This window comes from Narcine bancroftii, chromosome 2 (assembly GCF_036971445.1).
Source record: "Narcine bancroftii isolate sNarBan1 chromosome 2, sNarBan1.hap1, whole genome shotgun sequence".
Classification (NCBI taxonomy): Eukaryota; Metazoa; Chordata; class Chondrichthyes; order Torpediniformes; family Narcinidae; genus Narcine; species Narcine bancroftii.
This window is the reverse complement of record NC_091470.1, coordinates 147377583-147391101: the sequence shown is the minus strand read 5'-3', so window position 1 is coordinate 147391101 and position 13519 is coordinate 147377583. Positions and strand designations below refer to the sequence as shown.

Genomic DNA, 13519 nt, shown 5'->3' with positions numbered 1-13519 from the left:
AATGCATTATTTTCATTTCAGAATCAGAATTCGGTGTTTTGTGGCAACATCAGAGTGCAAACATTCATATTATAACCATCTTATGACATTACTATAAAAAGGTAAAAATAGTGCATGAAAAACAAGACATTGTTTAATCAGGAATTTGATGGCAGCGGGGAAAGAATCTGTCCTTGCGCTGCTGAGTGCTCGTCTTTAGGCTCCTGTACCTTTTGCCCGATGGTAGCAGAGTGAAGAGGGCATGGCCTGAGTAGTGGGGGCTCCTTGAGTATAGAGGCTGTTTTTTTAAGACACTGTCTCATGTAGATGTCCTTGATGGAGTGGTCTGGTGCCTGTGATGTTCCTCTGGAGCTTATTCTTGTCCCGAGAGTTGGCACCTCTATGCAGCCTGCCAGAATGCTCTCCACGGTACACCTGTAGTGGTTTTACACTACACCTGTAGTGTAGAATCTCTACACCTGTAGAGATTCGGTAACAGACCGAATCTCCTCAGACACATCACAAAGAATAGCCACTGGCGAGCCTTCTTTGTGATTGCACAATGTGGATAAGAGGATGGTGAAAAGAACTAGAGGGAGGCAGATAGGTAAATGGAGGAGACTGAGAGGGAAAGATGAGAGGAAGAGAGATGGATGAAAATGGAAATAAAAAGGAGAGACACCAAAAGATGAGCATTAAAAATTGGGAAGCAGAGGTGAAGGAACATACTGAAAAATTGAATTGGAGATAGAAAGTCTCCACCTCCTGAAAGTGACAAGGGTTTCTATGCTTGGTCATTTCTGTGAGGGATACTGCACTATGTAAGGAATATTTACTCAGCATTCTCCTCACCCATAGCCCACTCTTTGATAGAATGAAGGGGGATCTCCACAGTATTGTCAGAATGGAGTCCAAGCACATATAAGATCATCTTGGCATTCTCTGGCCAGTGAGTCCTCCCTTCAATGTTCTCAGCATCATTTTTGATGCATTTGGTTGACAGAATCGGCTGTCATGTATTTTATTTTGGAAACATTATTAAACACTTGCAAGAATATTATAAGTGCCCACATCTGTAATAAGAATTGAATGTTCTGAGTAATTTAATTGCATAATAGGCAAAAAAAGCCAGGATTAATCTTTCTTCTGTACTATTTTTTGAGTTTTACCCCCTCTAACGTCTACAAAGCAATCACAGCCCTCCCTCATTACTCATCCCACTTTGTTGTGGAATCTTCGAGAGGCCTGCCTCAGAAGTCCATTCTGTCCGTTTATGCCTGTACTAGTTCTCCAAGTGATGGACCCCCTCTAGTCCTACAGATCACACTCTGTCAAGTCACTTGCTTAAATGTGAGGCTTGTTTCTCCTCTGAACTGCCTGATAGTGCAGTACCCCAACCACATTGACCGCACTTTGTCTAGATTTTGGAGTACGTGAAATCTCTTTTAAACTGACTATCACCCCACGAGCCTGTGCCGCCCAATTACACCCAATTGACCTAAACCCCTGGTACATTTTGAATGGTGAGAGGAAACCAGAGCCCTGGGGAAAACCAACACAGACATGAGGAGAACATGCAAACTCCTTACTAACAGCGCGCGCGGGATTCAAACCCTGGTCCTGATCGCTGGCGCTGTAGCAATGCTGCGCAAACATGTCCCCTGTTTTGTACCTGCTCTTACACTGCAGAGTCTGTTTTAATCAGTGAAAGTTCTGTCCATCCAAATATTGGTCTGTGTTTCCAAGGGCCTTGGCGTGGCTTGTGTTTCCACAGTGTGAAGCCATCCCAATGAGAATTTGTACCTTTATTTTGAAGGTCATGGTTCAACAAGGAGCAAATCGCTCGGCACAATATTGTCATGGAGTTACAAAGCACGGAAAGATGCCCTTCGGCCCACATGGTTCCTGCCAGCCAATTTCACCAATTCTACATCATTCGTCCCATAGTTTTACCAACTTTCCCAAGCAAGACCCTTTACCTCACCCACAGACTAGGGGGGTAATTTGCAGCAGCCAGTCAAATTTCCCCCACCTCCCCTCCCCGCATGTCTTTGGGATCTGGGGGGAGCTGGAGCATCAGGAGGAAATTCCTGTGGTCATAGAGTACATGCAGCCTCCGTGTAGATAGCACCAGAGGCCAAGGTCAAACCTGGATCTCTTATGAAATGAGGAAGCAGCATTAGCACTGCCAAAGTTTGAAAGGTTGCTCTGTTCTGGACATGCACATTGTCGCTCTCATCTGTGGGCCTTTGCCCAGACAACAGTGAAGAACATTGATATATCTCTGTGAGTGCAAGACACTGTGACCATTGTTCCCATACCACAATGAGTCTCCCTTCTGCCCTCCCACCTGGTCCACTTAGGGGTTCTTGCCTGTTGGCTTGTGCTCCTTCCCCGTCTCCCCTCCTCTCCTGCTCCCCAAACCCCTCCTGGCTGTTTTTTCTTGTACCCGACAAAAGACCCAGCCGTGGAAAGTTACTTCCTATGGATACTGCGTGACCTGCTGAGTTTCTCCAGTGCGTTTGTGTTTTGCACTTGACCCTAGCATCTTCAGGCTTTCTTCCATAGAGCGTCAGCCTCTATACGACCAACCCACAGCCTCCTATCAAACCTCCCCTTATTACTCAAGCCCTTACTAGAAACATGCAAGTGCACCTTCCAATTGATCAACGTCCTTCCTATAGCCCATTGGCATCACTAGGGGGTTGTGGACCACACCAGGTGACACCATCAGAGGGGGTGATACCAAAGTGACGGTCTATACATTTTTTTGTGCAGTGTTTCAGCAGAAATGTATTATTTTTTTAAAAAATATCTCTATAGTTATTTATAACAACAAAAACATGTTTTTGTAAGCCCATCCTAATGTATCAATATACCTACAAGGCTAAAACTCTCTGTTAATTTACTTTATGAACCTCTGATGCGTTTTGGTCAGAGCTGCTGCAACCCCCACGCCCCCGACGTACAAAGAGCACACACCTCTTTCTTCTCTGCTCCGTCCACCCATTCGCTCTCAACTTATTAAAAGGCAGAAGCCAAATACAACATGGTGTCCACCAAGGCACGCTCTCACTAAATGTTGGCCACTCCTGCCACGGCGTTATTTTCCGTAGATATGCCCATGGCAGTGAATGACTGTACTGGGTGACTCCAACCCTAATGATGCCACTGATATAGCTGGGCGACCAATACTCCAGGTGTGGTCTCACCCCTGCCTTGTAGACATCCCAATCTTTGTACTCAATGGTGGCTTGTACTGAAGAAATGTTACCTGAGATGTTTGGATGGTTAGGTAAGAAAGCTGCGAAGGCTGGGTTTGGTGTGAACTTGAGAATTCGAGACAGGTAAAAGACACAAGTTCAAGTGTATGATTCTCCATCACCAAACCTTAGTTCTGGTTGTACCTTATTAATCCGGCAACTTTGCAGCCTGGCCATTGCCGGACTGCAGAAAATGATGGAAAACAGAATTTGACCCCTAAGGGAACCCCCTATGTAAACGTATGCCTACCACCCCCCCCCCTCATCTTGCCAGCTAATTCCACATAAATATTGCTGTGTTATCAAAGATAGAACAAAGCTTCAAGCAGTAAATAATATTGTGGGGTGGCATGGTTGGTGTAACAGTTAGCGCAACACCTTTACAATGCCAGTGATCGGGACTGGGGTTCGAAAATTCAAAACATGCCGGATCATGGAAGTTGCTGGACCACAGAGCTCCGGATTAGAGAGGGACAACCTTATACCATGTTTGAACCGAGCTAAATTCTGGAAGTTATCCGGGATGTTCTGCTGCCCATAATTTGGTGTGTTTTGCATTACTGACCAGGGTTAGATTTCTAGGCAACTGGCTCTTTTAAGCAGAGATCTGTTCTTGCTGCATTACAAGCTAATTAATGGTGTGTGAAAGACCATCAAAGCAGTGAGGGCATCTGCTAACAGTATTTTTTGTTTTCTTTTACTTTTACCACATGTGGATGTCACAAATAAATCCTCACTTTAATTTGCATATTAATTGGACAAAAACGTCAACCATCTTTCATTAAATGAAATGATCCACCGATTTGGAGACATAAAAATGAATAGTTACTGAAAACTGACCATACATATTAAATACGGAAGGATTGAGTCAAGTTTTAAAGGGGCAGCAGCCCTTTTAATCTAAATTGAACTGAATTTTAAAACTGTAAAGAATATTTTTTTTAATAGCCCATACAATATTTAATCAAATCTTTAAAGCATTTAAAATGTTGGGCTGTCAAAGGAAGAAACAGTGTACAGAGCCCCATGTACAGTATACGCTCCATAGGCTCATTTTCTCTCAGAATGCTGACATGGTTAATGCCGGGGAGTCAGACTCACGAGCCAAAACGTTTCACCCTTCCCTCTTCAATTTTTTTGACTCTCCGACGTGGAATGACTGCAAGCAGTCTGAGCACATCGATTGATCACCCACTTGCGATTGGATAGATCCAGCAAATTGCCTTCCTGGCATCTGGCGGCTCAGCACGGCTGCGGCAAGTGGATCTGAGGGAACTTCAGATGACGCTCGTCACTGCAGCTGAGTGTGGGATCAGGAGGGAATCGCGTACAATGGAAACAACGTGGCAGCAGCGTTGAGGACTCCATGCTGTGTAATGGCCCAGAATAGGACTCGGCCTGGTCTTTGTGTCAGCCTGATTGCTATCAGAATACAGACTGAACACCATAGCACACACAGTTCCCTAGTTCATACATCACTGTCTGATATCTGACATTTAGTGTTATTCTTGAGTTCGCGGTAAACATTATTTCAGTTTGTTTAGTTGTGACCTAAATGGTGAACCTCTTGGTGCTACTCAAACCATAAAACTAAAGATCTCTCTGTACTGTTGAAAGATCATGTTTTTGCACCAACTACAACCGTGGATATCTATTTATCTATCTTTTATATCAGAACATAAAACATTACTGCACAGTATAGGCTCTTCAGCCAACAATGTTCTGCCAACCTACTTCACAACAATCTAATTTTTCCCTGCCTCACACCCACAATCCTCTATTTGCTCTAACATCCATCTTTTAAATGTCCCTATTGTACCAGCCTCCACCTCCATCCCTGGCAATGCATTGCAGACACCACCACTCTGTGTGAAAAAAAATTACCAATACCTTTAACATCTCTGCAAAACATTCCTCCACATTTATTATCTCTTTTTCTACCTCATGGCTCATTGAGGAAGTTCAATTTATACTCCTGTTATTGGTGTACCGTGCATCCTTGTGTGCCTGCACCAAGTTAGAATTTGCAATGCATCTGCACGTTGTACTTGCGTACATAACAATAATTTCTCCTACTCAGTTCTTTGCCAAACTTGAACTTTGGCACAGATTATGTCCTATGCCTAACTCTGACCTTTGATTCTCTGACCTGGTCCTCTGCCAAACCGGACCTTCGACTCATTATGTCTGGAACCCAATTTTTGATGGACTCTGACTTACCTGCCTTTTGTTCAGTTAATTGTCTACACAACTTCACCTGAATGACCTGTTTTCTTTCCCCCCCACCCCACCCCCACCAATCTGACTCATTGAATTTTTATGACCTGAGCTTTGACTTGCCTAATCAACGAGGTCCCTTTCCACCCCACACACACACCATCTTTCAGCTGTTCCCGACAGGGAAGAGATCCAGGAGGATCAGAGCCCACACCACCAGGCTGAGGAACAGCTTCTTCCCACAGGCAGTGAGATTGCTGAACGACCAAAGGAACTGCTCACACTGACCCTCCAAGACTTTCATTTCTACAAAACAATATATATGTTTTTATTAGATAAAATACCTGTCCTGCACATGTATTGTTTGTCTGTATGAGTTGTGTCTGGTTGTGTGTCTGCGTGTTTTGCAGCAAGGACCTGAAAACACTGTTTCATCAGGTTGTACTTGTACAATCAGATGACAATAAACTTGACTCATTAACACATTAAACTTGACCCCCATCTCACCTTGCTGCAGCCTGTGGCTCAAAGAAGGCATTTTATTGTATGCTTGGACTGCCTGATACTGATGCAAGCCACACTGAGTTAAAGCTCAGTGATTTGCTTCAGTCAAATGATGGTTTCATATTAAAGACGACATTCCCTATCAGTGGCTGGCTCCTTGCTGATAATTTCTCCTTTCTCTTCAAGCTCTGAATGTTCAGGTTTCTTGCTTAGGCCAAATACTGTAAATTTAAAATCCTTTAGAAATCTTGAAAGTGCATTTTTTAATTAAATTTTTATTAAATATTTTGGAGAGTCAGTAAGTGCAGTGCTGAACAAATATGTAACAGTGTCCATGATAAATAATGGAGAAGATCATCCATTAATAAATAGATATTCACATGAATAAACTCATTAATATCATTAATTTAATAGAGGGAAAATTGCACCATGTCAGGAACGTAACATGGATATTAAAATTAAAGACTTGAATTTCCATAGCACCTTTCACATCCCTTTCCAATCCATCCTTTTTGAGGAATTGTTGCCATTGTGGTGCCACCAATTTGTGCACAGGAAGCTGCCATGGATTGCCACAGGGTCACTAGTTCCGGTAGCGATGATTGGGAGTTGAACCATTGGCTGAGTTAATGGAAGTGACTACCTAACTCTTAGAACATAGAACAGGGCCATCATCCCCCGCTGTTGTCCCTTCACTTTGTATTAATGTCCTCTAGTCTTTTCTATTCCTGTCCTAGGAAAAAGTGTACTGCCTTTTTACCTTATCTATTCCTCTCTTAATCTTGTACACCTCTCTATTAAGTATCCTCTCATCCTTCTTCGCTTCAAAGAGAAGCCCTTCTACTGCTAACCTTGCTTCATATTTTCCAATCCATGCAACATCCTGGTAAATCTCCACACCCTCTCCATCCTTCCTGTAATGAGGTGACCAGAACTGAACATCATATTCAAAGTGTGGTTTCACCAGAGATTTGTATGGTTGCAACATTATCTCAGAGCTCCTGAACTCAATTCCCTAAATAATGAAACCCAGCATCCCATCAGTCTTCTTAACTCTCCTACCATCACATGTGGCAATCTTGAGAGGTGTAAATGGATTTGGACCATGTGACCCCTCTCTTCTTCCACTGATACGTATCCCACCATTAATCATATTCTCTGCCTTCAGGTTTGACCTTCCAAAATGCTTCTTCACAATTGTGCCACGGTATCTTTTGGAGGTCAGATGGAGCCCTGATTTAACATCATGTCAGAGGGATGGTCCCACCAACAGTGCAGCATTCCCTGCACTGGAGCTTTCCACTTAGTCTTTGAACCCAAGACACTAAGGTGGGTCTTGAACCCCTGACCTTGTGATCGCTCCGTGTCTTGTGACTCTAACTGCCTTGAATACTGGGGTTTGGGTTGGGGGGGGGGGGGGTAGCCTGTTGCTCCTCTGAGTTTTCTCCTTTAAACAGCCTGGAGGAGCAACTTGCCAGAGCAAAGTTGGGACAAGATTAACAGGAGCAGCTGGTGGCACAAGCCCTTACCCTCATTTTCCACTTGTTGGTTGCATCACCTTCTTGCATATTTCTGTGAACTTCCTGCAACTGTTGTGATTAAACATGGGCAGCTGAAAAAAGGGCAACATTAGTGCCTTGAAAATCCACCTCCTCTGCCCACTTTATTGGGAGAGATTTGCACATCTTGTGATCCATTCTGGGCCTGGTTATCATTATTCAGAGAGCAGAGTAGCTTCGTATTAGTTCTGGAGTTTAATAACAAACAGCACTTCTTCTGCACCTCAAAAATAAAACACAAAAAGTCTGCAGACATTGTAGTTGAAGTAAAAACAATGCTGGAGAAACTCAGCAGGTCAAACTGTCTTTTATAATTCTGCATCCCAATCCCTTTCCATGGCCTCCTGTACAATCCTACCAGGACCACCTGTAAATTGGAGGAACAACACCTGACTTTCCATCTGGGCAACCTCCAGCCAGATGGAGTTAACATTGTCTTTTACAGTTACTGCTAACCTGCTCTCCTTTCCCCCTCCCCTGTCAGCTCTCCATCCCTCCTCCCCGTTTGCTGCTGTTGCCCTCCCTCCCTTCTCCACATTACCTCCTGCATTTGGGATCACGCTCCTCCCTTTACCCTTTTATTCAGATGCCTGCTGACATTTTTCCATACCTTGATGAAAGGCTCAAGCCCGAAATGGCGATTATGTATTTTTATCTTTGCTATGTAAAAGACACTGTTTGACCTGCTGGGTTTCTCCAACTTTGTGTTTTTACCTTTTCTGCATCTCATACATTTCTTAAAGTAGCTTCAAAGATAGAAAGGAGCTGACAGCAAATGAAGTACCTCAAGGTCCAGGTAGTCAATCAAGCAAAATGGGTAACACAGTGCACATTGTTATGTAGGATGGATGGTTGGCAGTCGGTTCAGTTGATGGTGACTGTACTTTGCACCAAGGAGTCATCGCTGTCCATGCCAATGTCACCAGTGAAATTTTAAACCAAGATTCAGTCTGCACCCTTGCCTGGAAATCCCACATTGTGCTCAACTTAACATTAATGATTTAATTCCGATGTAGTAGATAGTGATCCCTGCTGCATTGTCCAACGAGAGAGAAGGATGTTATTGTCTCTTCTCCCAGAATCCAACACATATATACATAAATACATACGCGCGCGCATACATTCAGCCCCTCTATATGCGTGGACATGTGCACACAGTCCCTATAAATGTGTGCACATAATGCATACACCCCCACACACATACCCACCCTGTATATGCACACACCCACCCACCCTATAGTCCGTATATATACACAAAAACAGTCCCTCTATGTGCCACGCATATGTGTACGCACACAAAAGCAGATACACCACAGTCAGAATTCCTTAAACTGAAACAAACCATGAGTAGGATATAACAGAATGCGGCTTTTGCTTGCATTTGGCACCTTGGAACACTTCTGGGAAGCGTCAGTTTAAATCGCCTCCGGCATAACACTGACAGGATGTACTGACTGCTGGAAGAGGTGCAGCTCCTGTGGCCTTACAGACCCAGTGTTTACCTGCATTTTGTGTTATGTCATGCTCCTTGCATTCATTAACATCTTGCGTGCTTTCCTCCCCAGCTGAAATCCCATTTTGAGGATTGCCTTACTCCAACAATGTGATCGTTTTGAGTTGACTCATTCCTGCTGCAGAATAAACTCCTTTACAGAGACAGCTAAACTCTTGACTACAGTATGTTGACGAACATAAATCACCCACAGACTATAGCTCCCTGTCTAATAATTGATCAGGGAACTGTACCCTCCACAATAACACGTTCTGCAAGGCAGTGAGAGGGATTGCGATTAAAACAAAACATCAGAGCTTGTGGCTGTTAATTATTTTGACGAGTTTTAGGGAACAGGTTTACAAGGATTAGACAAGCACGAATGGAGACTAGATTTTCACCTTAATGGGGAAAACCAAGTTTGAAACTCTCAAGATTCATATCTGCTTAAATTATCTCATTTAAGTCTTGGATCTGTGAAGCAAGTTCAGTATATATTTGAACACATTTAATTAATTAACAAATACGTGCCAGCTGGCCTACACAACTGAGCTGCCATCGTTACTGTGAGGCAGTCTCCACCATCTCCTGGTAGTGTTTTGCCACACAGATCTGCTTTTTAAACAGTTATTGAGAGGGTTATACAAGGATGTTCTGCAGAGGCTCTAACAACAGGCAGACTCTGCAAACATGTGGCAACCCCAGCATTCTCAGCAACTTCCACTCACATGGCAGCTTCCAAGAGCCAGAAGACGGAGGAGCACTGCATGTTCCTCTGCAATTGTCTTCATCCACAAAGGTGTTAATTGAGGCTGCAGAAATTTCACAGGATCCTACATACGTGGGCCTGTACAGTGAGTGTTGGCAGCAATGTTACACATGTACACACACATGCCGTGATACGCCACAGAATTACACATGCATACATATGAACATGCACAAACCATGAAACACTGAACATGTGTGCACACACCATGATACACAGAACACATACTGCAGAAACACACACAGACTGTGAGACAGAAATATAGACAATATTTCAAGTCTGCTGTGTTTTTGAGTGGTGTGGTCCACACGTGCATGCACCGTACAATCTTGGGCATTCCCAAGATGTATGCCATTCACACTCAAATGCTTTCTTTCACGCTCTACACATTCCCCCTCTCCATCTCTCGCTTGGCTTTCACTCTCCTCCTCCCTCGTTCCCCGAGCTTTTACCCATCTGTCTTTACATCAACTTTGGGAGTTGTCATTGAAAATGTTCTTGTAAAGGAACTTGGGGGGGGGGGCGGGGGGGTTTAGCCATTTTATGGACAGAATATAATGGTGTTTGTTATTGTTGAAAATGATCTCCTCATTCAGCATTGATATGTATCCAGTTTGTGCAGTAGAGGAGGTATCACCAACATATTTTATTGAGCATCAATAAAAAAAAATTAACTGCATTTCCTTTGAGGGTTTCAGTAGAAATCTTACACAAAAGAGAAACCATACTCTTCCGGTATCCACTCAGAATGTGGTTCCATTGATTACTGGACAGTACAAAAGCCATGGGAAATTCATAGCAAATAGATATCACCAGGGGAGTTTTATATTGTACAAGTGAGAAATACCCTCACGTTGTACAACAGTTCAATAGCACTGGCAGATTCCTTTTCCAAAGGCTTTGGCATAAGAGAGCACCTTGAGCAGCTGGATGTTTCCTCAACAAATTCTATCTTCCAAACCATTCCACTAGCACAGACAACCCCAAATTTAACATCTTATATTGCATTTCGGCAATCTCCAGCCAGACAGCATCAAAGATGACTTCTAATTTCCAGTTACCTCCTCCCCTGTTCTCTCCCTTTCCTTCCTCCCCATGACTCCCTTCCTCCAGCTCTCCACCTCCTTGCTTTTCTTCTATCAGAGAGCACCTTTCTCAGCTTCCAGCCCCTTCTCCATTACATCTCAGCTCCTTTCTCTTCCTCAACCTCCCATCTGTATCCACCTGTCACCTGGTGGCCAGTGCACCTCCCACTCCTGCCATCCTCCACCCCCAACCTTCTTATTCGGATGCACCTGAGGAAGGGTTCAGGACTGAAACTGCCTTTTGCCTTCTCTGAATGCTGAATGACACCCTGTGTTTCCTCCAGAATTTGTGTGTATTGTACAACCAAAACATTGACCAGTCCAGACACGTAATTGACAGGGAGATTTCCCAAAGAGACATCAGGCATGAAGATATTAACCTCTGACCTGTTTTCAAATGCTCAACATGTGTATTTGAGGTTTAAAGATTTTAGCTTACATTTACGAGCCTCTTTAACCAGTAAGTCACAATACACGACTTAACTCTATGCCAAACTATGTGGAAAAGGTGACCAAAACATTCCTGTCAAAGAGGCTGGTGGGAGAGGCAGAGAGGTTTGGGCAGGGAATTCCTGATCAGCTGAAAGATGCTGTGTGCAGGGTGGAAGGGGTCCTTAACATTTTTTGCGAGCCCTCATCGGACAACAATCCCAGTAGATCACGTCGACGGAGGGGAGAGAGACTCCAGTGAATCTCTCTGTCTCTCTTGCGGTTTGACCTCCGATTCATTTCTCTGCAGCAACCATATCATGCTGTGATGCAGTTGGCCAGGGCGCATTCTCGATAGAGCTCCTGTAGAAGTAATGCATGATTCTACTCAGTGGGACCCTCCCATATGCAGTTTATGCATTTGCCACGCATGTAGAAAGCGGTACAACTGTCAGAAGCAATCGTGCATTGCATGAGTAAAATTTGCTACTTCTGATTCACTTCTCTGGCTGCTGCTAATATTGCAGGCATGAGGTTGGTTAACGTTGTCCTCAGCACAGTGAACGGAGGGGACACATGCAATGGCAGGATTTGTTTACACAACCTGTTGCCAACTCGCTGCACTTCTCAAACTTTTTTTCTTTGACACTCTTTCATTGGTAATTACCCCGTGAAAACAGAATTTACAGAATTCCAACTGCAGCCGATCCTGGCATCCCAGAGCGTATTATCACACACACTAGAAATAACTTAGAAAGCAGCTCGGTCCATATTAGGTAATGAATTTCAACTAGAAAGAAGGGAACGAGAAATGTATGGACAAGCTTGTGTGTCTGCAGGACCATTGAACACCCCAGCTCCTTTTCTACAATAATGATTCTTATTTTTAGACAATGCAGAAACTTTCTAGATGAGAGATAATGACTTTTTTTTATGGCCCACTCTTGTCACAAGAAGAGAGGGACAGTCAGGGAAAATGGTTTATATGATTAGAGGACGGAATAGTGTGATCAGAAAGAAATATCGCTGTTTGACTTGGATATGGAGGCGTTTGCTAACCTGCCCAGTTTAAACTTGCTGACGAATTGTCACAAAATCGCAGAAGTGAGATTTATTTTCTGGAAGGAGGGAGGGGAAGTTACTGAGCGTTAGAAAATCTGATTCAGATCTGGGGGAGACCCAAACAGCTGTTTTGATTTGACACATCCGTCCACATGTTCAACTGATTCCACAGGGCAAGTATTGGAGCGACTTTCTGTGAGATGTACGCGTGTTTGCGTATGTATGCACGTGTGCTCGGTATGCATGGGTACTTATACATGTTGGAAGGTGTGTGGGCGTGTTATCACTGTATTTAGAGGTGAGTTACAGTGTTGTGCGGAAAGGGTCATCATAATTTTCTCTGAACAGTTAGTAAATTTTATTTGGCTTCAGTCCCTAACATTTCTGAGTTGTTTTCCAGAAAGGAGATTTAATCAATGTTCTCTCTCTCTCTCTTTATTTTGTCATTTGTATATATATGTATACACACACACACACACACACACACACACACACACACACACACACACACACACTTCTCTTGTGAGGATTTCATCTCTGAGTGTAGTTAAATTCCTGTCATTTTTTTGTAATCGCTGCATACATCACACATCTCATCTGAGAGGATGAGGGTTGCCTGGGTGTGAGGCGTAGCCGAGGGTCTGTGTGTGGGCAGCATGAAATTTCTAGGCTTTCATAGAGAAAGCCAATCTGTGGTTAATTCCAACCCACAGGTGATTAAACTAGAACATTGATTCACCTTCCATGTAACTTATGACTGTCTGCCATTGTCTTCTGACAGGAAGGAAAGTCTCGTGAGAGGTGGAGCCACAAACCAACGCAGCGCCATGTGTGGATCAGTAAGTTGCTGATGTCTTCTTTCTGGGTGACTTCCTTGTTCATCGTTCTGATACATTCATTTATCATGTGGTGATTCTCAGGGCCTTTCTTAAGAGTTGATCTGTAAATAAATGTCAACAGATATTCACCACATGATGTTGATTGAACTGATGCATCCATTTTTATGGTGGGCCCTTTAAAATGATCAAATCTTGACTTTAAATGTAGTTTGCCACCACAACTATAACATGCAGGTAATTAAGTCACTCACAACCCCTGACCCTGTCAGATGTCTTGTACAGTCTCTCCCAAAGCAGTGGCTTCACTGGCACAGCTGCTGCATT

The 13519-nt window shown here is 43.6% G+C and overlaps 1 protein-coding gene across 4 annotated transcripts in view; it reads left to right on the top strand.

Annotated features, from left to right (window-relative positions):
• Positions 1-13519, top strand: part of casz1 (castor zinc finger 1) — a 360461-nt gene that overhangs the window by 117080 nt on the left and 229862 nt on the right. For all 4 annotated transcript variants that reach the window (XM_069918493.1, XM_069918491.1, XM_069918492.1 and 1 more), the window contains exon 2: positions 13138-13195. The gene's annotated coding sequence lies outside the window, so the exon portion shown is untranslated. The remainder of the gene's footprint in view (positions 1-13137; positions 13196-13519) is intronic.